Below are 25,948 nucleotides of genomic sequence, written 5' to 3'. Positions count from 1 at the left end.
CCTCACTCCTGGACCTCGTCCTCGCCCCTTGGTCTCGTCCTCGTCCCTGGGTCCCGACCTCGCTCCTGGACCTGATCTCGCTCCTGGGTCTCGTCCTCGATCCTGAGCCCCAACCTCGCTCATTGGTCCCGACCTCGCTCCTAGGCCCTGACCTCCATCCTGGACCTCGTCCTTGCTCCTGGTTCCCGACCTCGCTCCTGGGTCCAGACCTCGCTCCGGGACCTCGACCTCGCTCCTGGGTCCCGACCTCGCTCCTGGGCCTCATCCTCGCCTCTGGGTCCCGACTTTGCTTCTGGGTCCCGACCTCCATCTTGGGTATCGTCCTCACTCCTGAGCTTTGTCCTCGCTCCCAGGTCTTGTCCTCACTCCTGGGCCCCGTACTCGGCCCTGGGCCCCATCCTTGCTCTTCAGTTTCTGTGCCCTGTACTCGCCCCTGGGCCCATTCCTTGATCCTGGATCTCGTCCTCGCTCCTGGGCCTCGTCCTTGCTCCTGGGTCCAGACCTCGCTCCTGGACTTCGACCGCGCCGCTGGGTCCCGACTTCGCTCCAGGACCTCGAACTTGCTCCTGGGCCTCGTCCTCGCTCCTGGGTCCCGACCTCCATCCTGGACCTCATCCTCGCTCCTGGATCCCGACCTCGCTCCTGGACCTCGACCTCACTCCTGGACCTCGTCCTCGCTCCTGTGTCCCGACCTCCATCCTGGACCTCATCCTCGCTCCTGGATCCCGACCTCACTCCTGGACCTCGTCCTCGCTCCTGGGTCCCGACCTCGTTCCTGGATCCTGACCTCGCTCCTGGACCTCGACCTCGCCCCCAGGCCCCGTACTCGCCCCTGGGCCTCGTCCTCGCTCCTGTGTCCCGACCTCCATCCTGGACCTCGTCCTCGCCCCTGGGTCCCGACCTTGCTCCTGGGCCCGACCTCGCTCCTGGGCCCGACCTCGCTCCTGGGTCTTGTCCTCGCTCCTGGGCCCGACCTCGCTCCTGGGTCTTGTCCTCGCTCCTGGGTCTTGTCCTCGCTCCTGGGTCTTGTCCTCGCTCCGAGTTCTTGTCCTCGCTCCTGGGTCCCGTCCTCGCTCCTGGACCTCGTCCTCGCTCCTGGGTCTCGTCCTCGCTCCTAGACCTCGTCCTCGCTCAAGGGTCCCTACCTCATTCCTGGACCTCGTCCTCGCTCCTGGGTCTCGTCCTCGATCCTGAGCCCCGACCTTGCTCCTGGGTCCCAAACTCGCTCCTGGGCCCTGACCTCGCTCATTGGTCCCGACCTCACTCCTGGGCCCTGACCTCGCTCATTGATCCAGACCTCGCTCCTGGACTTCGACCTTGCCCCTGGGTCATGACTTCGCTCTGGACCTCGACCTCGCTCCTGGGTCCTGACCTCGCTTCTGGACCTCGAACGCGCTCCTGGGTCTCGTCCTCGCCCCTGGGTCCCGACTTTGCTCCTGGGTCCCGACCTCCATCCTGGGTCCCGAACTCGCTCCTGGGTCTTGTCCTCGCTCCTGGGTCCCGACCTCGCTCCTGGACCTCATTCTCGCTCCTGGGTCTTGTCCTCGCTCCGGGGTCTTGTCCTCGCACCTGGGTCTCGTCCTCGCTCCTGGACCTCGTCCTCGCTCCTGGGTCTCGTCCTCGCTCCTGGACCTCGTCCTCGCTCCTGGGCCCCGACTTTGCTTCTGGGTCCCGACCTCCATCCTGGGTCCCGAACTCGCTCCTGGCTCCAGGTCTCGCTCCTGGACTTTGACCTCGATCATGGACCTCGAACTCGCTCCTGGGCCTCGTCCTCGCTCCTGGACCTCGTCCTCGCTCCTGGGTCCTGACCTCGCTCCTGGACCTCGACCTCGCTCCTGGACCTCGTCCTCGCTCCTGGGTCCCGACCTCCATCCTGGACCTCGTCCTCGCCCCTGGGTCCCGACCTCGCTCCTGGGTCCCGACCTCCATCCTGGGTCCCGAACTCGCTCCTGGACCTCGTCCTCGTTCCTGGGTCTTGTCCTCGCTCCTGGGCCTCGGCCTTGCTCCTGTGTCTTGTCGTCGCTCTGGGGTCTTGTCCTCGCTCCTGGGTCTTGACCTCACTCTGGGGTCTTGTCCTCACTCCTGGGTCTTGACCTGGCTCTGGGGTCTTGTCCTCACTCCTGGGTCTTGACCTCGCTCTGGGGTCTTGTCCTCGCTCCTGGGTCTTGACCTCGCTCCTGGACCGGGACCTCGCTCCTGGGTCCTGAGCTCCAGCCTGGGTCTCGTCCTCACTCCTGGGTCCTGACCTCGCTCTGGGGTCTTGTCCTCACTCCTGGGTCTTGACCTCGCTCTGGGGTCTTGTCCTCACTCCTGGGTCTTGACCTCGCTCTGGGGTCTTGTCCTCGCTCCTGGGTCTTGACCTCGCTCCTGGACCTGGACCTCGCTCCTGAGTCCTGAGCTCCATCCTGGGTCTCGTCCTCACTCCTGGGTCCTGACCTCGCTCTGGGGTTTTGTCCTCACTCCTGGGTCTTGAGCTCGCTCTGGGTTCTTGTCCTCGCTCCTGGGTCTTGACCTCGCTCCTGGACCTGGACATCGCTCCTGGGTCCTGAGCTCCATCCTGGTCCTCGTCCTCACTCCTGGGTCCTGACCTCGCTCTGGGGTCCAGTCCTCGCTCCTGGGTCTTGACCTCGCTCCTGGGTCTCGTCCTCGCTCCTGGGTCCCAACCTCACTCCTGGGCCCCGACCTTGCTCATTGGTCCCGACCTCGCCCCCGGGCCCCGTACTCGGCCCTGGGCCTCATCCTCGCTCCTGCGTCTCATTCCCGCTCCTGGGCCCCATCCTCGCTCCTGGGACCAGACCTTCGCCTCTGGGCCCTGTCTTCGCCCCCGGGCCCCATCCTCGATCCTGGATCTCGTCCTCGCTCCTGGGCCTCGTCCTCGCTCCTGGACTTCGACCTAGCTCCTGGACTCGCCCTCGCTCCTGGGCCTCGTCCTCGCTCCTGGGTCCATACCTCGCTCCTGGACTTCGACCTCGCTCCTGGACTCGACCTCGCTCCTGGGCCTCGTCCTCGCTCCTGTGTCCATACCTCGCTCCTGGACTTCGACCTCGCTCCTGGACTCGACCTCGCTCCTGGGCCTCGTCCTCGCTCGTGGACCTCGTCCTCGCTCCTGGGTCCCTTCCTCATTCCTGGACCTCGTCCTCGCTCCTGGGTCTCGTCCTCGATCCTGAGCCCCAACCTCGCTCCTGGTTCCCGACATCGCTCCTGAGTCCAGACCTCGCTCCGGGACCTCGACCTCGCTCCTGGGTCCCGACCTCGCTCCTGGGCCTCATCCTCGCCGTTGGGTCCCGACTTTGCTTCTGGGTCCCGACCTTCATCTTGGGTCTTGTCCTCCCTCCTGAGCTTTGTCCTCGCTCCCAGGTCTTGACCTCGCTCCTGGGTCCCGACCTCGTTCCTGGACCTCGTCCTCGCTCCTGGGCCTCCTCTTTGCTCCTGGGTCCAGACCTCGCTCCTGGACTTCGACCTCGCCGCTGGGTCCCGACCTCCATCCTGGACCTCATCCTCGCTCCTGGGTCCCGACCTCGTTCCTGGATCCTGACCTCGCTCCTGGACCTCGACCTCGCCCCCGGGCCCTGTACTCGCCCCTGGGCCTCGTCCTCGCTTCTGGGCCTCGTCCTCGCTCCTGTGTCCCGACCTCCATCCTGGACCTCGTCCTTGCCCCTGGGTCCCGACCTTGCTCCTGGGCCCGACCTCGCTCCTGGGCCCGACCTCGCTCCTGGGTCTTGTCCTCGCTCCTGGGTCCCGTCCTCGCTCCTGGACCTCATCCTCGCTCCTGGACCTCGTCCTCGCTCCTGGGTCCCTACCTCATTCCTGGACCTCGTCCTCGCTCCTGGGTCTCGTCCTCGCTCCTAGACCTCGTCCTCGCTCCTGGTTCCCTACCTCATTCCTGGACCTCGTCCTCGGTCCTGGGTCTCGTCCTCGCTCCTGGACCTCGTCCTCGCTCCTGGGCCTCGTCCTCGCTCCTAGACCTCGTCCTCGCTCCTGGGTCCCTACCTCATTCCTGGACCTCGTCCTCGCTCGTGGACCTCGTCCTCGATCCTGAGCCCCGACCTCGCTCATTGGTCCCAACCTCACTCCTGGGCCCCGACCTCGCATATTGGGTCCCAACCTCACTCCTGGGCCCTGACCTCGCTCATTGATCCCGACCTCGCCCCCGGGCCCCGTACTCAGCCCTGGTCCCTGTCCTCGCTCCAGGGTCCAGACCTCGCTCCGTGACTTCGACCTCGCCCGTTGGTCCCGACTTCGCTCTGGACCTCGACCTCGCTCCTGGGTCTTGCCTCGCTCCTGGGTCCCGACCTCGCTCTTGGGCCCCGTCCTCGCTCCTGGGTCCTGACCTCGCTCCAGGACCTCAACCTCGCTCCTGGGCCTCGTCCTCGCTCCTGGGTCCCGACCTCCATCCTGGGTCTCGTCCTCACTCCTGGGCTTTGTCCTCGCTCCTGGGTCTTGTCCTCGCTCCTGGGTCCCGAACTCACTCCTGGACCTCGTCCTCGCTCCTGGGTCTTGTCCTCGCTCCTGGGTCTTGTCCTCGCTCTGGGGTCTTGTCCTCGCTCCTGGGTCTTGTCCTCGCTCTGGGGTCTTGTCCTCGCTCCTGGGTCTTGACCTCGCTCTGGGGTCTTGTCCTCACTCCTGGGTCTTGACCTCGCTCTGGGGTCTTGTCCTCGCTCCTGGGTCGTGACCTCGCTCCTGGATCTCGTCCTCGCTCCTGGGCCCTGAGCTCCATCCTGGGTCTCGTCCTCACTCCTGGGTCCTGACCTCGCTCCTGGACCACGTTCTCGCTTCTGGGTCCCAACCTAGCTCCTGGACCTCGACCTCACTCCTGGACCTCGTCCTCGCCCCTGGGAATCGTCCTCGTCCCTGGGTCCCGACCTCGTTCCTGGGCCTCGTCCTCGACCCTGGGTCTCGTCCTCGCTCCTGGGTCTCAACCTTACTCCTGGGCCCCGACCTCGCTCATTGGTCCCGACCTCGCTCCTGGGCCCTGACCTCGCTCATTGGTCCCGACCTCGCCCCCGGTCCCCGTACTCGGCCCTGGGCCTCATCCTCGCTCCTGCGTCTCATTCCCGCTCCTGGGCCCCATCCTCGCTCCTGGGACCAGACCTTCGCCTCTGGGCCCTGTCTTCGCTCCTGGACTTCGACCTCGCTCCTGGACTCGACCTCGCTCCTGGGCCTCGTCCTCGCTCCTGTGTCCATACCTCGCTCCTGGACTTCGACCTCGCTCCTGGACTCGACCTCGCTCCTGGGCCTCGTCCTCGCTCGTGGACCTCGTCCTCGCTCCTGGGTCCCTTCCTCATTCCTGGACCTCGTCCTCGCTCCTGGGTCTCGTCCTCGATCCTGAGCCCCAACCTCGCTCCTGGTTCCCGACATCGCTCCTGAGTCCAGACCTCGCTCCGGGACCTCGACCTCGCTCCTGGGTCCCGACCTCGCTCCTGGGTCCCGACCTCGCTCCTGGGCCTCATCCTCGCCGTTGGGTCCCGACTTTGCTTCTGGGTCCCGACCTTCATCTTGGGTCTTGTCCTCCCTCCTGAGCTTTGTCCTCGCTCCCAGGTCTTGACCTCGCTCCTGGGTCCCGACCTCGTTCCTGGACCTCGTCCTCGCTCCTGGGCCTCCTCTTTGCTCCTGGGTCCAGACCTCGCTCCTGGACTTCGACCTCGCCGCTGGGTCCCGACCTCCATCCTGGACCTCATCCTCGCTCCTGGGTCCCGACCTCGTTCCTGGATCCTGACCTCGCTCCTGGACCTCGACCTCGCCCCCGGGCCCTGTACTCGCCCCTGGGCCTCGTCCTCGCTTCTGGGCCTCGTCCTCGCTCCTGTGTCCCGACCTCCATCCTGGACCTCGTCCTTGCCCCTGGGTCCCGACCTTGCTCCTGGGCCCGACCTCGCTCCTGGGCCCGACCTCGCTCCTGGGTCTTGTCCTCGCTCCTGGGTCCCGTCCTCGCTCCTGGACCTCATCCTCGCTCCTGGACCTCGTCCTCGCTCCTGGGTCCCTACCTCATTCCTGGACCTCGTCCTCGCTCCTGGGTCTCGTCCTCGCTCCTAGACCTCGTCCTCGCTCCTGGTTCCCTACCTCATTCCTGGACCTCGTCCTCGGTCCTGGGTCTCGTCCTCGCTCCTGGACATCGTCCTCGCTCCTGGGCCTCGTCCTCGCTCCTAGACCTCGTCCTCGCTCCTGGGTCCCTACCTCATTCCTGGACCTCGTCCTCGCTCGTGGACCTCGTCCTCGATCCTGAGCCCCGACCTCGCTCATTGGTCCCAACCTCACTCCTGGGCCCCGACCTCGCATATTGGGTCCCAACCTCACTCCTGGGCCCTGACCTCGCTCATTGATCCCGACCTCGCCCCCGGGCCCCGTACTCAGCCCTGGTCCCTGTCCTCGCTCCAGGGTCCAGACCTCGCTCCGTGACTTCGACCTCGCCCGTTGGTCCCGACTTCGCTCTGGACCTCGACCTCGCTCCTGGGTCTTGCCTCGCTCCTGGGTCCCGACCTCGCTCCTGGGCCCCGTCCTCGCTCCTGGGTCCTGACCTCGCTCCAGGACCTCAACCTCGCTCCTGGGCCTCGTCCTCGCTCCTGGGTCCCGACCTCCATCCTGGGTCTCGTCCTCACTCCTGGGCTTTGTCCTCGCTCCTGGGTCTTGTCCTCGCTCCTGGGTCCCGAACTCACTCCTGGACCTCGTCCTCGCTCCTGGGTCTTGTCCTCGCTCCTGGGTCTTGTCCTCGCTCTGGGGTCTTGTCCTCGCTCCTGGGTCTTGTCCTCGCTCTGGGGTCTTGTCCTCGCTCCTGGGTCTTGACCTCGCTCTGGGGTCTTGTCCTCACTCCTGGGTCTTGACCTCGCTCTGGGGTCTTGTCCTCGCTCCTGGGTCGTGACCTCGCTCCTGGATCTCGTCCTCGCTCCTGGGCCCTGAGCTCCATCCTGGGTCTCGTCCTCACTCCTGGGTCCTGACCTCGCTCCTGGACCACGTTCTCGCTTCTGGGTCCCAACCTAGCTCCTGGACCTCGACCTCACTCCTGGACCTCGTCCTCGCCCCTGGGAATCGTCCTCGTCCCTGGGTCCCGACCTCATTCCTGGGCCTCGTCCTCGACCCTGGGTCTCGTCCTCGCTCCTGGGTCTCAACCTTACTCCTGGGCCCCGACCTCGCTCATTGGTCCCGACCTCGCTCCTGGGCCCTGACCTCGCTCATTGGTCCCGACCTCGCCCCCGGTCCCCGTACTCGGCCCTGGGCCTCATCCTCGCTCCTGCGTCTCATTCCCGCTCCTGGGCCGCATCCTCGCTCCTGGGACCAGACCTTCGCCTCTGGGCCCTGTCTTCGCTCCTGGACTTCGACCTCGCTCCTGGACTCGACCTCGCTCCTGGGCCTCGTCCTCGCTCCTGGGTCCATACCTCGCTCCTGGACTTCGACCTCGCTCCTGGACTCGACCTCGCTCCTGGGCCTCGTCCTCGCTCCTGGGTCCCGACCTCGCTCCTGGACTTGATCTCGCTCCTGGGTCTCGTCCTCGATCCTGAGCCCCAACCTCGCTCATTGGTCCCGACCTCGCTCCTAGGCCCTGACCTCCATCCTGGACCTCGTCCTTGCTCCTGGTTCCCGACCTCGCTCCTGGGTCCAGACCTCGCTCCGGGACCTCGACCTCGCTCCTGGGTCCCGACCTCGCTCCTGGGCCTCATCCTCGCCTCTGGGTCCTGACTTTGCTTCTGGGTCCCGACCTCCATCTTGGGTATCGTCCTCACTCCTGAGCTTTGTCCTCGCTCCCAGGTCTTGTCCTCGCTCCTGGGCCCCGTACTCGGCCCTGGGCCCCATCCTTGCTCTTGAGTTTCTGTGCCCTGTACTCGCCCCTGGGCCCATTCCTCGATCCTGGATCTCGTCCTCGCTCCTGGGCCTCGTCCTTGCTCCTGGGTCCAGACCTCGCTCCTGGACTTCGACCGCGCCGCTGGGTCCTGACTTCGCTCCAGGACCTCGAACTTGCTCCTGGGCCTCGTCCTCGCTCCTGGGTCCCGACCTCCATCCTGGACCTCATCCTCGCTCCTGGATCCCGACCTCGCTCCTGGACCTCGACCTCACTCCTGGACCTCGTCCTCGCTCCTGGGTCCCGACCTCCATCCTGGATCTCATCCTCGCTCCTGGATCCCGACCTCACTCCTGGACCTCGTCCTCGCTCCTGGGTCCCGACCTCGTTCCTGGATCCTGACCTCGCTCCTGGACCTCGACCTCGCCCCCGGGCCCCGTACTCGCCCCTGGGCCTCGTCCTCGCTCCTGTGTCCCGACCTCCATCCTGGACCTCGTCCTCGCCCCTGGGTCCCGACCTTGCTCCTGGGCCCGACCTCGCTCCTGGGCCCGACCTCGCTCCTGGGTCTTGTCCTCGCTCCTGGGCCCGACCTCGCTCCTGGGTCTTGTCCTCGCTCCTGGGTCTTGTCCTCGCTCCTGGGTCCTGACCTCACTCCAGGACCTCGACCTCGCTCCTGGGCCTCATCCTGGCTCCTGGGTCCCGACCTCCATCGTGGTCCTCATCCTCGCTCCTGGATCCCGACCTCGCTCCTGGACCTCGTCCTCACTCCTGGACCTCGTCCTCACTCCTGTGTCCCGACATCCATCCTGGACCTCATCCTCGCTCCTGGATCCCGACCTCTCTCCTGGACCTCGTCCTCGCTCCTGGGTCCCGACCTCGTTCCTGGATCCCGACCTCGTCCTCGCTCCTGGGTCCCGACCTCGCTCCTGGACCTCGATCTCGCCCCCGGGCCCCGTACTCGCCCCTGGGCCTCGTCCTCGCTTCTGTGCCTAGTCCTCGCTCCTGTATCCCGACCTCCATCCTGGACCTCGTCCTTGCCCCTCGGTCCTGACCTTGCTCCTGGGCCCGACCTCGCTCCTCGGCCTCGTCCTCGCTCCTGGGCCCGACCTCGCTCCTGGACCATATCCTCGCTCCTGGTTCCCGACCTCGCTCCTGGGTCCAGACCTCGCTCCGGGACCTCGACCTCGCTCCTGGGTCCCGACCTCGCTCCTGGGTCCAGACCTCGCTCCTGGGCCTCATCCACGCCCCTGGGTCCTGACTTTGCTCCTGGGTCCCGACCTCCATCTTGTGTCTCATCCTCACTCCTGAGCTTTGTCCTCGCTCCCGGGTCTTGTCCTCGCTCCTGGGTCCCGACCTCGCTCCTGGACCTCGTCCTCGCTCCTGGATCCCGACCTCGCTCCTGGGTCCCGACCTCGTTCCTGGATCCCGACCTCGCTCCTGGACCTCGACCTCGCCCCCGGGCCCCGTACTCACCCCTGGGCCTCGTCCTCGCTTCTGGGCCTCGTCCTCCCTCCTGTCTCCCGACCTCCATCCTGGACCTCGTCCTCGCCCCTGGGTCCGGACCTTGCTCCTGGGCCCGACCTCGCTCATGGGCCTGACCTCGCTCCTGGGTCTTGTCCTCGCTCCTGGGTCACGACGTCGCTCCTGGGTCTTGTCCTCGCTCTGAGTTCTTGTCCTCGCTCCTGGGTCCCTTCCTCGCTCCTGGGTCTCGTCCTCGCTCCTAGACCTCGTCCTCGCTCCTGGGTCCGTACCTCATTCCTGGACCTCGTCCTCGCTCCTGGGTCTCGTCCTCGATCCTGAGCCCCGACCTCGCTCCTGGGTCCCAACCTCACTCCTGGGCCCCGACCTCGCTCATTGGTCCCGACCTCGCCCCCGGTCCCCGTACTCAGCCCTGGGCCATGTCCTCGCTCCTGGGTCCAGACCTCGCTCCTTGACTTCGACCTCGCCCGTTGTTCCTGACTTCGCTCTGGACCTCGACCTCGCTCCTGGGTCTTGCCTCGCTCCTGGGTCCTGACCTCACTCCAGGACCTCGACCTCGCTCCTGGGCCTCGTCCTCGCTCCTGGGTCCCGACCTCCATCGTGGACCTCATCCTCGCTCCTGGATCCCGACCTCGCTCCTGGACCTCGACCCCACTCCTGGACCTCGTCCTCGCTCCTGGGTCCCGACCTCCATCCTGGACCTCATCCTCGCTCCTGGATCCCGACCTCACTCCTGGACCTCATCCTCGCTCCTGGGTCCTGACCTCGTTCCTGGATCCCGACCTCGCTCCTGGACCTCAACCTCGCCCCCGGGCCCCGTACTCGCCCCTGGGCCTAGTCCTCGCTTCTGGGCCTAGTCCTCGCTCCTGTGTCCCGACCTCCATCCTGGACCTTGTCCTTGCCCCTGTGTCCCGACCTTGCTCATGGGCCCGACCTCGCTCATGGGCCCGACCTCGCTCCTGGGTCTTGTCCTCGCTCCTGTGTCACCACCTCGCTCCTGGGTCTTGTCCTCGCTCCGGGTTCTTGTCCTCGCTCCTGGGTCCCGTCCTCGCTCCTGGACCTCGTCCTCGCTCCTGTGTCTTGTCCTCACTCCTGGACCTCGTCCTCGCTCCCGGGTCTCGTCCTCGATCCTGAGCCCCGACCTCGCTCATTGGTCCCGACCTCGCTCCTGGGCCCTGACCTCGCTCATTGATCCCGACCTCGCCCCCGGGCCCCGTACTCAGCCCTGGTCCCTGTCCTCGCTCCTGGGTCCCGACCTCGTTCCTGGACCTCGTCCTCGCTCCTTGGTCTCGTCCTCGCTCCTGGGTCCCAACCTCGCTCCTGGGCCCCCTACTAGCCCCTGGGCCCCATCCTTTCTCTTGAGTTTCTGTGCCCTGTACTCGCCCTTGGGCCCATTCCTCGATCCTGGATCTCGTCCTCGCTCCTGGACCTCATCCTCGCTCCTGGATCCCGACCTCGCTCCTGGACCTCGACCTCACTCCTGGACGTCGTCCTCGCTCCTGGATCCCGACCTCACTCCTGGACCTCATCCTCGCTCCTGGATCCCGACCTCGCTCCTGGACCTCGGCCTCGCCCCTGGGCCTCGTCTTCGCTTCTTCGCCTAGTCCTCGCTCCTGTGTCCCGACCTCCATCCTGGACCTCGTCCTTGCCCCTCAGTCCCGACCTTGCTCCTGGGCCCGACCTCGCTCATGGGCCCGACCTCGCTTCTGGGTCTTGTCCTCGCTCCTGGGTCACCACCTCGCTCCTGGGTCTTGTCCTCGCTCCGGGTTCTTGTCCTCGCTCCTGGGTCTCGACCTCGCTCCTGGGTCTTGTCCTCGCTCCTGGGTCACCACCTCGCTCCTGGGTCCCGTCCTCGCTCCTGGACCTCGTCCTCGCTCCTGGGTCTCGTCCTCGCTCCTGGGTCCCGACCTCATTCCTGGACCACGTCCTCGCTCCTGGGTCTCGTCCTCGATCCTGAGCCCCAACCTCACTCCTGGGCCCCGACCTGGCTCATTGGTCCCGACCTCGCTCCTGGGCCCTGACCTCCATCCTGGACCTCGTCCTCGCTCCTGGTTCCCGACCTCACTCCTGGGTCCAGACCTCGCTCCGGGACCTCGACCTCGCTCCTGGGTCCCGACCTCACTCCTGGGCCTCATCCTCGCCCCTGGGTCCCGACTTTGCTTCTGGGTCCCGACCTCCATCTTGGGTCTCGTCCTCACTCCTGAGCTTTGTCCTCGCTCCCGGGTCTTGTCCTCGCTCCTGGGTCCCGACCTCGTTCCTGGACCTCGTCCTCGCTCCTGGGCCCCCTACTAGCCCCTGGGCCCCATCCTTGCTCTTGAGATTCTGTGCCCTGTACTCCACCCTGGGCCCATTCCTCGATCCTGGATCTCGTCCTCGCTCCTGGGCCTCGTCCTTGCTCCTGGGTCCAGACTTCGCTCCTGGACTTCGACCTCGCCGCTGGGTCCCGACTTCGCTCCAGGACCTCGACCTCGCTCCTGGGCCTCGTCCTCGCTCCTGGGTCCCGACCTCCATTGTGGACCTCATCCTCGCTCCTGCATCCCGACCTCGCTCCTGGACCTCGACCTCACTCCTGGACCTCGTCCTCGCTCCTGGGTCCCGACCTCCATCCTGGACCTCATCCTCGCTCCTGGATCCCGACCTCACTCCTGGACCTCGTCCTCGCTCCTGGGTCCCGACCTCGTTCCTGGATCCTGACCTCGCTCCTGGACCTCAACCCCGCCCCCGGGCCCCGTACTCGCCCCTGGGCCTCGTCCTCGCTTCTGGGCCTCATCCTCGCTCCTATCTCCCGACCTCCATCCTGGACCTCGTCCTCGCCCCTGGGTCCCGACCTTGCTCCTGGGCCCGACCTCGCTCCTGGGCCCGACCTCGCTCCTGGGTCTTGTCCTCGCTCCTGGGTCACGACCTCGCTCCTGGGTCTTGTCCTTGCTCTGAGTTCTTGTCCTCGCTCCTGGGTCCCGTCCTCGCTCCTGGACCTCGTCCTCCCTCCTGGGTTTCGTCCTCGCTCCTAGACCTCGTCCTCGCTCCTGGGTCCCTACCTCATTCCTGGACCACGTCCTCGCTCCTGGGTCTCCTCCTTGATCCTGAGCCCCGACCTCGCTCCTGGGTCTTGTCCTCGCTCCTGCGTCACGACCTCGCTCCTGGGTCTTGTCCTCGCTCCGAGTTCTTGTCCTCGCTCCTGGGTCCCGTCCTCGCTCCTGGACCTCGTCCTCGCTCCTGGGTCTCGTCCTCGCTCCTAGACCTTGTCCTCGCTCCTGGGTCCCTACCTCATTCCTGGACCACGTCCTCGCTCCTGGGTCTCCTCCTTGATCCTGAGCCCCGACCTCGCTCATTGGTCCCGACCTCGCTCCTGGGCCCTGACCTCGCTCATTGATCCCGACCTCGCCCCCGGGCCCCGTACTCAGCCCTGGGCCCTGTCCTCGCTCCTGGGTCCAGATCTCGCACCTTGACTTCGACCTCGCCCGTTGGTCCCGACTTCGCTCTGGACCTCGACCTCGCTCCTGGGTCTTGCCTCGCTCCTGGGTCTTGTCCTCGCTCCTGGGTCACGACCTTGCTCCTGGGTCTTGTCCTGAGGACAAGACTCAATGCTTTGTGCATTGAGTGCTGCTGGAGTTTTGCTAAGTGGGAGAAAAATCATTTAAGTGTATTTTGTGAATTTTTGTTTGTTAAGAAGTCAATTATTTGAAGTAAGTTTAATTTTTTAAGGGTTTTTTAAACTCTTGGGCAGTTTAAACCGGAAGTAGAATCCGGGTATAAAAGGGGAGGGGCTAGTGCAGTGCACGGAGTGCTTTGTGCATTGCGTGCTGCTGGAGTTTTGCTAAGTGGGAGAGTTCGGATAAGTGGGAGGTGAGGGTGTGTTTTTTGCTCTGTTTTCTTCCCCACTCCCAGGCTTAGACAGCACTGCGGAGGCGGAGCAGCGAGACGAGTCAACCAAACAGGCCCCACAGACAGTATTCAAGGAGGAGGTTGGTGATCAGCTGGCTGGTTGGTTTTCTTCCTTCTCTTCTCTTTTATACCTTTAAGTTGGTAAGTCCTATTGAATAGTGGTGTGATATTATCATATATATCCGGCAGGGTCTTCATAACTAATAATAAGAAATTTAATTAATTATATAGAATGGAGCAGGTGATGTGTTACTGTTGCGAGATGTGGGAGCCGGTGAACCCCATTGAGGCTCACGGTGATTACATCTGCGACAAGTGTTTGCTGCTAGAGGAACTCAAGTTCCATGTTATGGAGCATGAGACCGAGCTTCAGACACTGCGACACATCAGGGAGGGGGAGAAGTTCCTGGACTCTATGTTTCAGGAGATGGTCACACCTATGAAGTTAATTACTGCAGATGTAGTCCGTGGTCAGGGACAGGACGGTGTGGCTACGAGTGAGGAAGGTACAGGGATCCAGGATGTAGTGTTGAAGGAGACGCAGCCCTTGTTCTTGTCCAGCAGGATCGAGGTTCTTACTCCCTGTGAGGGCGGGAGCGGGGACTGCAGGGAGGATGAGCAACCTGGCCACAGCACCGTGGTACAGGGGGCCATTCAAGTGGAGGGAGTAAAAAGAAATGTTGTAGTGGTAGGGGATAGTATCATTAGGGGGATAGATAGGGTTCTCTGCAGTCAAGAGCGGGAGTCCCGAAGGCTGTGTTGCCTGCCCGGTGCGAGGGTTAAGGACATCTCTTCTGGGCTGGACAGAAACTTGGAGTGGGAGGGGGAGGATCCAGTTGTCGTGGTCCATGTTGGTACAAACGACGTAGATAGGACAAGGAAGACGGTTCTGTTAAAGGAGTATGAGCAGCTAGGGGTCAAATTAAAAAACAGAACCTCAAGGGTAATAATCTCTGGGTTATTACCTGAGCCACGAGCGAATTTGACTAGGATAAATAAAATTAAAGAGTTAAATGCGTGGCTCAAAGACTGGTGTGGGAGAAATGGGTTTTGCTTATTGGGACACTGGCACCAGTACTGGGACAGGAGGGAGCTGTTCTGTTGGGATGGACTCCACTTGGCCAGTGCTGGGACTAGAGTCCTGGCGAATCTTATAACTAGGGCTGTAGAGAGGGCTTTAAACTAATTAGTGGGGGGAGATTTCTAGAGAGCAAATAATAGAAATGACAACAGAGAAGTTCATAGACTTAGGTAGCAGTGGGGGAATTAAAAAACAGAATGTGTCAGGAAGGGACAGAAGGTATGGAGTAAAAAGTAAAGTACCAAAAAGGGAAAAAACAGGAACTAAGTGTTACAAAACATATTTGAAAGTTCTTTATCTGAATGCACGTAGCATTCGTAACAAAATGAATGAGTTAACGGCACAAATAATGACATATGGGTATGATCTTATGGCCATTACAGAAACATGGCTGCAGGGTGACCATGACTGGGAATTAAACATACCAGGTTATTTAACAATCAGGAAGGACAGGCAGGAAGGAAGAGGAGGTGGGGTGGCTATGTTAATAAAGGAAGGAATCACTATAATACAGAGAAATGATATTGGGTCAAAGGAGCAGGATAGTGAAACAGTTTGGGTGGAGATAAGGAATAATAAGTGGAAAAAAACACTAGTGAGTGTAGTCTATAGGCCTCCGAACAGTTGCTACTCTGTTGGACGGAGTATTAATCAGGAAATAGTTGAGGCTTGTAATAAGGGAACAGCTATAATTATGGGGGATTTTACTTATCATATTAACTGGACAAATCAAATTGGGCAGAGCAGCCTTGAGGATGAGTTCATTGAGTGTATTAGGGATGGGTTTCTTGAGCAGTATGTAGCTGAACCGACCAGGGGGCAAGCAACCTTAGATTTGGTCCTGTGTAATGAGACAGGATTAAGTAAAAATGTCTTAGTAAAGGATCCCCTTGGAATGAGTGACCATAACATGGTTGAGTTCCATATTCAATTAAAGGGTGAGAAGGTTGGATCTCAAACAAGCGTGCTGAGCTTGAATAAAGGGGACTATGAAGGTATGAGAGCGGAATTAATTAGAGCGGACTGGGAAAATAGATTAAAGGGTATAACGGTACATGATCAGTGGTGTACATTTAAGGAGTTATTTTACAACTTCCAAAAAATATATATTCCACTGAGGAAAAAAGGGTGTAAAAGAAAAGATAGCCATCCGTGGCTAAGTAAAGTAATTAAGGATAGTATCCGACTAAAAACAAGGGCATATAAGGTAGCCAAATCTAGTGGGAGGATGGAAGATTGGGAAGTCTTTAAAAGACAGCAAAAAATAACTAAAAGATTGATTAAGAAAGGGAAGATAGATTATGAAAGTAAATTAGCAAAAAATATAAAAACAGACAGTAAAAGTTTCTATAGTTATATAAAAATAAAAAGAGTGGCTAAAGTAAATGTTGGTCCCGTAGAGGATGAGACCGGGAAATTAATGGTGGGAAACATGGAGATGGCAAAAACACTGAACAATTATTTTGTATCAGTCTTTACAGTAGAGGACACTAAGAATATCCCAACACTGGACAAACGGAGGACTCTAGGGGGGGAGGAACTAAATACGATTAAAATCACTAAGGAAGTGGTACTTGGTAAAATAATGGGACTCAAGGCGGATAAATCCCCTGGACCTGATGGCTTGCATCCTAGGGTCTTGAGGGAAGTAGCGGTAGGGATTGTGGATGCATTGGTAATAATTTTCCAAAACTCACTGGACTCAGCAAAGGTCCCAGCAGATTGGAAAACTGCTAATGTAACACCCTTATTTAAAAAGGGTAGTAGGCAGAAGGCTGGAAACTATAGACCTGTTAGCCTAACATCTGTGGTTGGTAAACTGTTAGAGTCCATTATTAAGGAGACTGTAACGGGACATTTGGATAAACATAATTTAATAGGACAAACTCAGCATGGTTTCATGAAGGGGAAGTCATGTTTGACAAATTTGCTTGAGTTTTTTGAGGAAGTAACATACAGGGTGGATAAAGGGGAACCAGTGGATGTAGTGTATTTAGACTTCCAAAAGGCATTTGACAAGGCGCCACACAAAAGATTATTGCTCAAGATAAAAAATCACGGGATTGGGGGTAATATTCTGGCGTGGGTGGAGGATTGGCTCTCTATCAGAAAGCAGAGAGTTGGGATAAATGGTTCGTTCTCAGATTGGCAACCAGTAACTAGTGGTGTTCCGCAGGGGTCAGTGCTGGGTCCCCAACTCTTTACAATCTATATTAACGATTTGGAGGAGGGGACCGAGTGTAACATATCAAAGTTTGCAGATGATACAAAGATGGGACGGAAGGTAGTGAGTGAGGAGGACATAAAAAACCTGCAAAGTGACATAGACAGGCTAAGTAACTGGGCAGAGATTTGGCAGATGGAATACAATACAGAAAAGTGTGAGTTTATGCACTTTGGCAGGAAAAATCATAGAGCAAGTTATTACCTTAATGGCAAGAAACTGGAAAGTACTGTAGTACAAAGGGATCTGGGGGTCCTGGTGCACGAAACTCAAAAAGTTAGTATGCAGCTGCAGCAAGTGATTAAGAAGGCCAATGGAATGTTGGCTTTTATTGCTAGGGGGATGGAATATAAAAACAGGGAGGTATTGCTGCAGTTGTACAAGGTATTGGTGAGACCGCACCTGGAATACTGCATACAGTTTTGGTGTCCATACTTAAGAAAAGACATACTTGCTCTGGAGTCAGTACAAAGAAGGTTCACTCGGTTAATCCCGGGGATGAGGGGGTGGTCATATGAGGAGAGGTTGAATAGATTGGGACTCTACTTATTGGAGTTCAGAAGAATGAGAGGCGATCTTATTGAAACATATAAGATTGTGAAGGGGCTTGATCGGGTGGATGCGGTGAGGACGTTCCCAATGATGGGTGAAACTAGAACTAGGGGGCATAATCTTAAAATAAGGGGCTGCTCATTCAAAACTGAGATGAGGAGAAACTTCTTCACTCAGAGGGTGGTAGGTTTGTGGAATTTGCTGCCCCAGAAAGCTGTGGAAGCTACATCATTAAATAAATTTAAAACAGAAATAGATAGTTTCCTAGAAGTAAAGGGAATTAAGGGTTATGGGGAGCGGGCAGGAAATTGGACATGAGTCTAGGTTCGGAATGGTCATGGCCCTGTGGGTAGTGGAGTGGGCCCAGGGGCCGTGTAGCCTTGTTCTGCTCCTACTGTGTTCTAATTCTGTGTTAGATTTCAGGAGATGGTTTTATTCCTGTTCCTGGCTGGGGTGGAGATCGCCTTTACAGAAGGTAAGTACTGTAGAAAATATAGGGACAGAGTGATCTCCTGGAAGAATTTCGATCGCATAGATGGGTCGGAGAGGAATTTCGCAGATTTTTTTCTCCCAAATTGGCCATTGGGTCTTTATCTGGTTTTTCGCCTCTCCCGGGAGATCACATGGGTTCGGGTGGATGCAGAGTGATAGAAGATTTGCGGTTAGGATCAGATCAGCCATGATCTTATTGAATGGTGGAGCAGGCTCGAGGGGCCGATTGGCCTACTCCTGCTCCTATTTCTTATGTTCTTATGTTCCTGGGTCCCGACCTCGCTCCTGGGCCCCATCCTCGCTCCTGGGTCCTGACCTCGCTCCAGGACCTCGACCTCGCTCCTGGGCCTCGTCCTCGCTCCTGGGTCCCGACCTCCATCGTGGACCTCATCCTCGCTCCTGGATCCCGGCCTCACTCCTGGACCTCGACCTCACTCCTGGACCTCGTCCTCGCTCCTGGGTCCCGACCTCCATCCTGGACCTCATCCTCGCTCCTGAATCCCGACCTCACTCCTGGACCTCGTCCTCGCTCCTGGACCTCGACCTCGCCCCCGGGCCCCGTACTCGCCCCTGGGCCTCGTCCTCGCTTCTGGGCCTAGTCCTCGCTCCTGTGTCCCGACCTCCATCCTGGACCTCGTCCTTGCCCCTGGGTCCCGACCTTGCTCCTGGGCCCGACCTCGCTCATGGGCCCGACCTCGCTATTGGGTCTTGTCCTCGCTCCTGGGTCACCACCTCGCTCCTGGGTCTTGTCCTCGCTCCGGGTTCTTGTCCTCGCTCGTGGGTCCCGTCCTCGCTCCTGTGTCCCGACCTCCATCCTGGACCTCGTCCTCACTCCTGGGTCTCGTCCTCACTCCTGGGTCCCTACCTCATTCCTGGACCTCGTCCTCGCTCCTGGGTCTCGTCCTCGATCCTGGGTCTCGTCCTCGCTCCTGGACCTCGTCCTCGCTCCTGGGTCTCGTCCTCGCTCCTAGACCTCGTCCTCTCTCCTGGGTCCCGACCTCATTCCTGGACCACGTCCTCGCTCCTGGTTCTCGTCCTCGATCCTGAGCCCCGACCTCGCTCCTGGGTCCCAACCTCACTCCTGGGCCCCGACCTCGTTCATTGATCCCGACCTCGCCCCCGGGCCCCGTACTCAGACCTGGGCCCTGTCCTCGCTCCTGGGTCCAGGCCTCGCTCCTTGACTTCGACCTCGTCCGTTGGTCCCGACTTCGCTCTGGACCTCGACCTCGCTCCTGGACCTCGTCCTCGCTCCTGTGTCCCGAGCTCCATCCTGGACCTCGTCCTTGCCCCTGGGTCCCGACCTTGCTCCTGGGCCTGACCTCGCTCCTGGGCCCGACCTCTCTCCTGGATCTTGTTCTGGCTCCTGGATCACGACCTCGCTCCTGGGTCATGTCCTCGCTCCGAGTTCTTGTCCTCGCTCCTGGGTCATGCCCTCGCTCCGAGTTCTTGTCCTCGCTCCTGGACCTCGTCCTCGCTCCTGGGCCTCGTCCTCGCTCCTAGACCTCGTCCTCGCTCCTGGGTCCCGACCTCATTCCTGGACCTCGTCCTCGCTCCTGGGTCTCGTCCTCGCTCCTGGACCTCATCCTCGTTCCTGGGTCCCTACCTCATTCCAGGACCTCGTCCTCGCTCCTGGGTCTCATCCTCGATCCTGAGCCCCGACCTCGCTCCTGGGTCCCAACCTCACTCCTGGGCCCCGACCTCGCTCATTGGTCCCGACCTCGCTCCTGGGCCCTGACCTCCATCCTGGACCTCGTCCTCGCTCCTGGTTCCCGACCTTGCTCCTGGGTCCCTACCTCATTCCTGGACCTCGTCCTCGCTCCTGGGTCTCGTCCTCGCTCCTGGGACCCTACCTCATTCCAGGACCTCGTCCTCGCTCCTGGGTCACCACCTCGCTCCTGGGTCCCGTCCTTGCTCCTGGACCTCGTCCTCGCTCCTGGGTCTCGTCCTCGCTCCTAGACCTCGTCCTCGCTCCTGGGTCCCGACCTCATTCCTGGACCTCGTCCTCGCTCCTGGGTCTCGTCCTCAATCCTGAGCCCCAACCTTGCTCCTGGGTCCCACCTCACTCCTGGGCCCCGACCTCGCTCATTGGTCCCGACCTCGCTCCTGGGCCCTGACCTCGCTTATTGATCCCGACCTCGCCCCCGGGCCCCGTGCTCGGCCCTGGGCCCTGTCCTCGCTCCTGCGTCTCATCCCCGCTCCTGGGCCTCGTCCTCGCTCCTGGGCCTCAACCTTGCTCCTGGGTCTTGTCCTCAGTCCTGGGCCTTGTCCTCGATCCTGGGTCCAGACCTCGCTCCTGGACCTCCACCTCTCACCTGGGTCCCAACCTCGCTCCTGGACCTCGACCTTTCTCCTGGGTCTTGTCCTCAGTCCTGGGCCTTGTCCTCGATCCTGGGTCCAGACCTCGCTCCTGGGTCCCGACCTCCATCCTGGGTCTCGCCCGCACTCCTGGGTCCAGACCTCGCTCCTGGACCTCGACCTCTCTCCTTGGTCTTGTCCTCGCTCCTGGACCTCGACCTCGCTCCTGGGTCTTGTCCTCACTCCTGGACCTCAACCTCTCTCCTGGGTCTTGTCCTCGCTCCTGGACCTTGACCTCGCTCCTGGGTCTTGTCCTCACTCCTGGACCTCAACCTCTCTCCTGGGTCTTGTCCTCGCTCCTGGACCTCGACCTCGCTCCTGGGTCCAGAACTCGCTCCTGGGTCCCGACCTCGCTCCTGGACCTCGACCTCGCTCCTGGGTCCAGAACTCGCTCCTGGGTCCCGACCTCGCTCCTGGACCTCGACCTCGCTCCTGGGTCTCGTCCTCGCTCCTGGACCTCATTCTCGCTTCTGGGTCCCGACCTCCATCCTGGGTCTCGTCCTCACTCCTGTGTCCCAACCTCGCTCCTGGACCTCGTCCCCGCTCCTGGGTCCCGTCCTCGATCCTGGATCTCGTTCTCGCTCCTGGGCCTCGTCCTCGCTCCTGGGCCTCAACCTTGCTCCTGGGCCTCGACCTCGCTCCTGGACCTCGTCCTCGCCCCTGGGTCCCTACTTCGCTCCTGGACCTCGACCTCACTCATGTACCTCGACCCTGGGCTCCATACTCAGCCCTGGGCCTCGAACTCGCTCCTGGGTCCCGACCTCACTCCTGGACCTCGTCCTCACTCCTGGGTCCTGACATCACTCCTGGAACTCGTCCTCGCCCCTGGGCCCCGTCCTCGCTCCGGGGCCCCATCCTCGCTGCTGCGTCTCGTCCCCTCTCCTGGGCCCTATCCTCGCTCCTAGATCCAGACCTTCGCCTCTGGGACCTCTACTCGCCCCTGGGCCCCGTCATCTATCTTGGATCTCGTCCTCGCTACTGGGCCTCGTCCTCGCTCCTGGGTCCTGTCCTCGCTCATTGTTCTCGTCCTCAGTCCTGGGCCTTGTCCTCGCTCCTGGATCCCGGCCTCGATTCTGGGTCCCGACCTCCATCCTGGGTCTCGTCCTCGCCCCTGGGGCCCGACCTCGCTCCTGGACCTCGTCCTCGCCCCTGGATCTCGACCTCGCTCCTGGGTCCCGTCCTCGCTCCTGGGTCTCGTCCTCGCCCCGGGGTCCCGACGACGCTCCTGGACCTCGTCCTCGCCCCTGGGGCCGTACCTCGTCCCTGGATCTCGACCTCGCTACTAGGCCCCGTACTCGCCCGTGGGCCTCATCCTCGCTCCTGCGTCTCATCCCCGCTCCTGGGCTCCATCCTCGCTCCTAAGTCCAGACCTTCGCCTCTGGGCCCTGTACTCGCCCCTGGGCCCCGTCCTCGATCCTGGACCTCGTCCTCGCTCCTGGGCCTCGTCCTCGCTCCTGAGTCCCAACCTCGCACCTGGAGCTCGAACTTGCTCCTGGGTACCGACCTCGCTCCTGGACCTCGAACTTGCTCCTGGGTCCCGACCTCGCTCCTGGACCTCGACCTTGCTCCTGGGCCCTGACTTCGCTCCTGGGTCCCAACCTCACTCCTGGACCTCGACCTCGCTCCTGGGTCCTGACCTCGCCCCTGGACCTTGACCTCACTCCTGGGCCTGACCTCACCCCGGGATCTCGACCTCGCTCCTGCGTCCCATCCTCGCTCCTGGGCCCTGACCTCACTCATTGATCCATAGTGAGGCATGTACTCCATGCAACAGTGTACAGGAGACACAAGGGGGCAGGCACACTGAGAGAAAGACGTATTTTAGGAGTTGGGGGGAGACACACAGCGTGTGAAATGCAGATTCAATTGATAGCCTGCAGGAGTGCAGCTTGCAGCTTTGATTTAAATGGGAGATATCTCTTGCAGTTGATATCAGTGCCTCAAACGAATCTGTGCATTTAGATAAATTGATACCCACACATGTGTCCTAACTGTATACAATCTGCAACCTTCATTTCACAACAAACTACAGGGTTTATGATTTACTTTGCTTATGGCAATATCATTTACTTCCAGCGTGTAGCAGCAGATATAAGCCTTTCATATAGCAACAGGCACAGATTAAACTCTTCCCTCCCATCTTAATGTCACAGAAGTACTTTGGGCCCATTTCTTTATTTTGCCATTAATGTGATTGAAATTGTCCAGTATCACTGATTTTTTTCTTCTATAATCAATTGCACTCGGGGTACAAGAGAAAGCTGGGGATGAGTTGAATTTGGGTGGAGGTTCGCAGGTCGGGCACTCGAGGGATCAGTAGTTGACCCCGTCTGAGCGTTGTTGTTGTTGGAGGCCAATCATCTCAGCCCCAGGACATCGCTGCAGGAGTTCCTCAGGGCAGTGTCCTAGGCCCAGTGTCTAATGGGAATGGTAGCATAGTTGTTATGTTACTGGACGAGTAATCCAGAGGCCTGGACTAAAGATTTTTTTTTTGTTCGTTCATGGGATGTGGGCGTCACTGGCAAGGCCAGCATTTATTGCCCATCCCAAGTTTCCCTTGAGAAGGTGGTGTTGTGCTGCCTTCTTGAATCATTGCAGTCCGTGCAGTGAAGATGTGAGTTCAAATCCCACCATGGCAGCCGGGGAATTTAAATTCAGTTAATTAAATAATTCTGGAATAAAAAGTTAGTATCAGTAATGGTGACCATGTAACTACCAGATTGTTGTAAAATACCATCTGGTTCACTAATGTCCTTTAAGGAAGGAAATCTGCCGTCCTTACCCGGTCTGGCCTATATGTGAGTACAGAAACACACCATGTGGATGACTCTTAACTGCCCTCTGAAATGACCAAGCAAGCCACTCGGTTATGGCAATTAGGGATGGGCAATGAATGCTGGCCTTGCCAGTGATGCCCACATGCCGTGAATGAGTTAAAAATAATTCTTCAGCTGCTTCATCAATGACCTTCCCTCCATCATAAGGTCAGAAGTGGAGCTATTTGCTGATGATTGCACAGTGTTCAGTTCCATTCACAATTCCTCAGACAATGAAGCAGTCCTTGCCCACATACAGCAAGACCTGGACGACATTCAGGCTTCGGCTGATACGTGGCAAGTAATGTTCGTGCCACACAAGTGCCAGGCAATGAACATCTCCAACAAGAGAGAGTCTAACCACCGCCCCTTGACGTTCAGTGGCATTACCATCACCGAATTCCCCACCATCAACATCCTGGGGGTCACCATGGACCAGAAACTTAACTGGACCAGCCACATAAATGCAACGACTAGACGAGGTCAGGGGCTCAGTATTCTGCAGCGAGTGACTCACCTCCTGACTCTCCAAAGCCTTTCCACCATCTACAAAGCACAAGTCAGGGTTGTGATGGACTACTCTCCACTTGCTTAGATGGGTGCAGCTGCAACACTCAAGAAGCTCGACACCTCATCCACCACCACAAACATCTACTCCCTGCACCATTAGCATACCATGGCTGCAGTGTGTGCTATCAGAATGCACTGCAGCAACTCACCAAGGCTTCTTCAGCAGCACCTTGCAAACCCACAACCTCTACCAACTAGAAGGACAAAGGCAGCAGGCGCGTGCGAAAAAAAAATCACCACAAGTTCCCCTGCAAGTCACACACCAACCTGACTTGGAAATATATCGCCGTTCCTTCATTGTTGCTGGGTCAGACTCCCGCCCTAACAGCACTGTGGGAGTACCTTCACCACACAGACTGCAGCGGTTCAAGAAGGTTGCTCACCACCACCTTCTCAAGGGCAACTAGGGAAGGGCAATAATTGCCAGTGACGTCCATATCCTGAAAAATTATTTTTATAACAAGTGTTGAGCAATACTAATGCCTAATCTTTTACAGCGAAATCTTAGCACAGCAATGTGCAATCACACAGAAGAAGCCCCATGTAGCACAATTGTAAAACCTTTACCAAGAATACCTTGATGATTTTGTTCTATTTGATGCATAGAGGAAACCTTGCACCATGTTGTTATGGCTGTTTTAACTGTAGCTGTGTGAGTAATTTCCAGAGGCATAGGTAATGGAATATTGTGACTTCCTATCTTCCAATGTGTGTTTGTGTACATTCCTCAAATGGAATCACAAGGCACAGTAAATTAAATAGGCCTCACGAGGTTCCTTGCTCCAGAGCTCAGTGTCCAGATTTGTGAAAGACAAACAGAGAGGTGGGGGAGGGATGGGGTGAATGGACAAACTGAGAGAGGTGGGGGAGGGGTGCGCTGAACGGACAAACTGAGAGAGGTGGGGGAGGGATGGGGTGAACAGACAAACTGAGAAAGGTGGGGGAGGGATGGGGTGAACGGACAAACGGAGAGAGGTGGGGGAGGGATGGGGTGAACGGACAAACTGAGAGAGGTGGGGGAGGGATGGGGTGAACGGACAAACTGAGAGAGGTGGGGGAGGGATGGGGTGAACGGACAAACTGAGAAAGGTGGGGGAGGGATGGGGTGAACGGACAAACTGAGAGAGGTGGGGGAGGGATGGGGTGAACGGACAAACTGAGAGAGGTGGGGGAGGGATGGGGTGAACGGAAAAACTGAGAGAGGTGGGGGAGGGATGGGGTGAACGGACAAACTGAGAGAGGTGGGGGAGGGGTGCGGTGAATGGACAAATTGAGAGAGGTGGGGAGGGATGGGGTGAACGGACAAACTGAGAAAGGTGGGGGAGGGGTGCGGTGAACAGACAAACTGAGAGAGGTGGGGGAGGGATGGGGTGAACGGACAAAATGAGAGAGGTGGGGGGAGGGATGGGGTGAACGGACAAACTGAGAGAGGTGGGGGAGGGATGGGGTGAACGGACAAACTGAGAGAGGTGGGGGAGGGATGGGGTGAATGGACAAACTGAGAGAGGTGGGGGAGGGGTGGGGTGAACAGACAAACTGAGAGAGGTGGGGGAGGGGTGGGGTGAACGGACAAACTGAGAGAGGTGGGGGAGGGTTGGGGTGAACGGACAAACTGAGAGAGGTGGGGGAGGGTTGGGGTGAATGGACAAATTGAGAGAGGTGGGGGAGGGGTGGGGTGAACGGACAAACTGAGAGAGGTGGGGGAGGGATGGGGTGAACGGGCAAACTGAGAGAGGTGGGGGAGGGGTGGGGTGAACGGACAAACTGAGAGAGGTGGGGGAGGGGTGGGGTCAAAGGACAAACTGAGAGAGGTGGGGGAGGGGTGGGGTCAAAGGACTAACTGAGAGAGGTGGGGGAGGGATGGGGTGAACGGACAAACTGAGAGAGGTGGGGGAGGGGTGGGGTGAATGGACAAACTGAGAGAGGTGGGGGAGGGGTGGGGTGAATGGACAAACTGAGAGAGGTGGGGGAGGGGTGGGGTGAACGGACAAACTGAGAGAGGTGGGGGAGGGGTGGGGTGAATGGACAAACTGAGAGAGGTGGGGGAGGGATGGGGTGAACGGAGAAACTGAGAGAGGTGGGGGAGGGGTGGGGTGAATGGACAAACTGAGAGAGGTGGGGGAGGGGTGGGGTCAAAGGACAAACTGAGAGAGGTGGGGGAGGGGTGGGGTCAAAGGACTAACTGAGAGAGGTGGGGGAGGGATGAGGTGAACGGACAAACTGAGAGAGGTGGGGGAGGGATAGGGTGAACGGACAAACTGAGAGAGGTGGGGGAGAGGTGGGGTGAACAGACAAACTGAGAGAGGTGGGGGAGGGGTGCGGTGAACGGACAAATTGAGAGAGGTGGGGAGGGATGGGGTGAACGGACAAACTGAGAAAGGTGGGGGAGGGGTGCGGTGAACAGACAAACTGAGAGAGGTGGGGGAGGGATGGGGTGAACGGACAAAATGAGAGAGGTGGGGGGAGGGATGGGGTGAACGGACAAACTGAGAGAGGTGGGGGAGGGATGGGGTGAACGGACAAACTGAGAGAGGTGGGGGAGGGGTGGGGTGAACGGACAAACTGAGAGAGGTGGGGGAGGGGTGGGGTGAACGGACAAACTGAGAGAGGTGGGGGAGGGTTGGGGTGAACGGACAAACTGAGAGAGATGGTGGAGGGGTGGGGTGAATGGACAAACTGAGAGAGGTGGGGGAGGGATGGGGTGAACGGACAAACTGAGAGAGGTGGGG

Source organism: Somniosus microcephalus, chromosome 3 (assembly GCF_052327205.1).
Source record: "Somniosus microcephalus isolate GS21.2 chromosome 3, FLI_Smic_1.0, whole genome shotgun sequence".
Taxonomy (NCBI): Eukaryota; Metazoa; Chordata; class Chondrichthyes; order Squaliformes; family Somniosidae; genus Somniosus; species Somniosus microcephalus.
The sequence above is the reverse complement of the archived record's forward strand: the minus strand, read 5'-3'. Positions refer to the sequence as shown.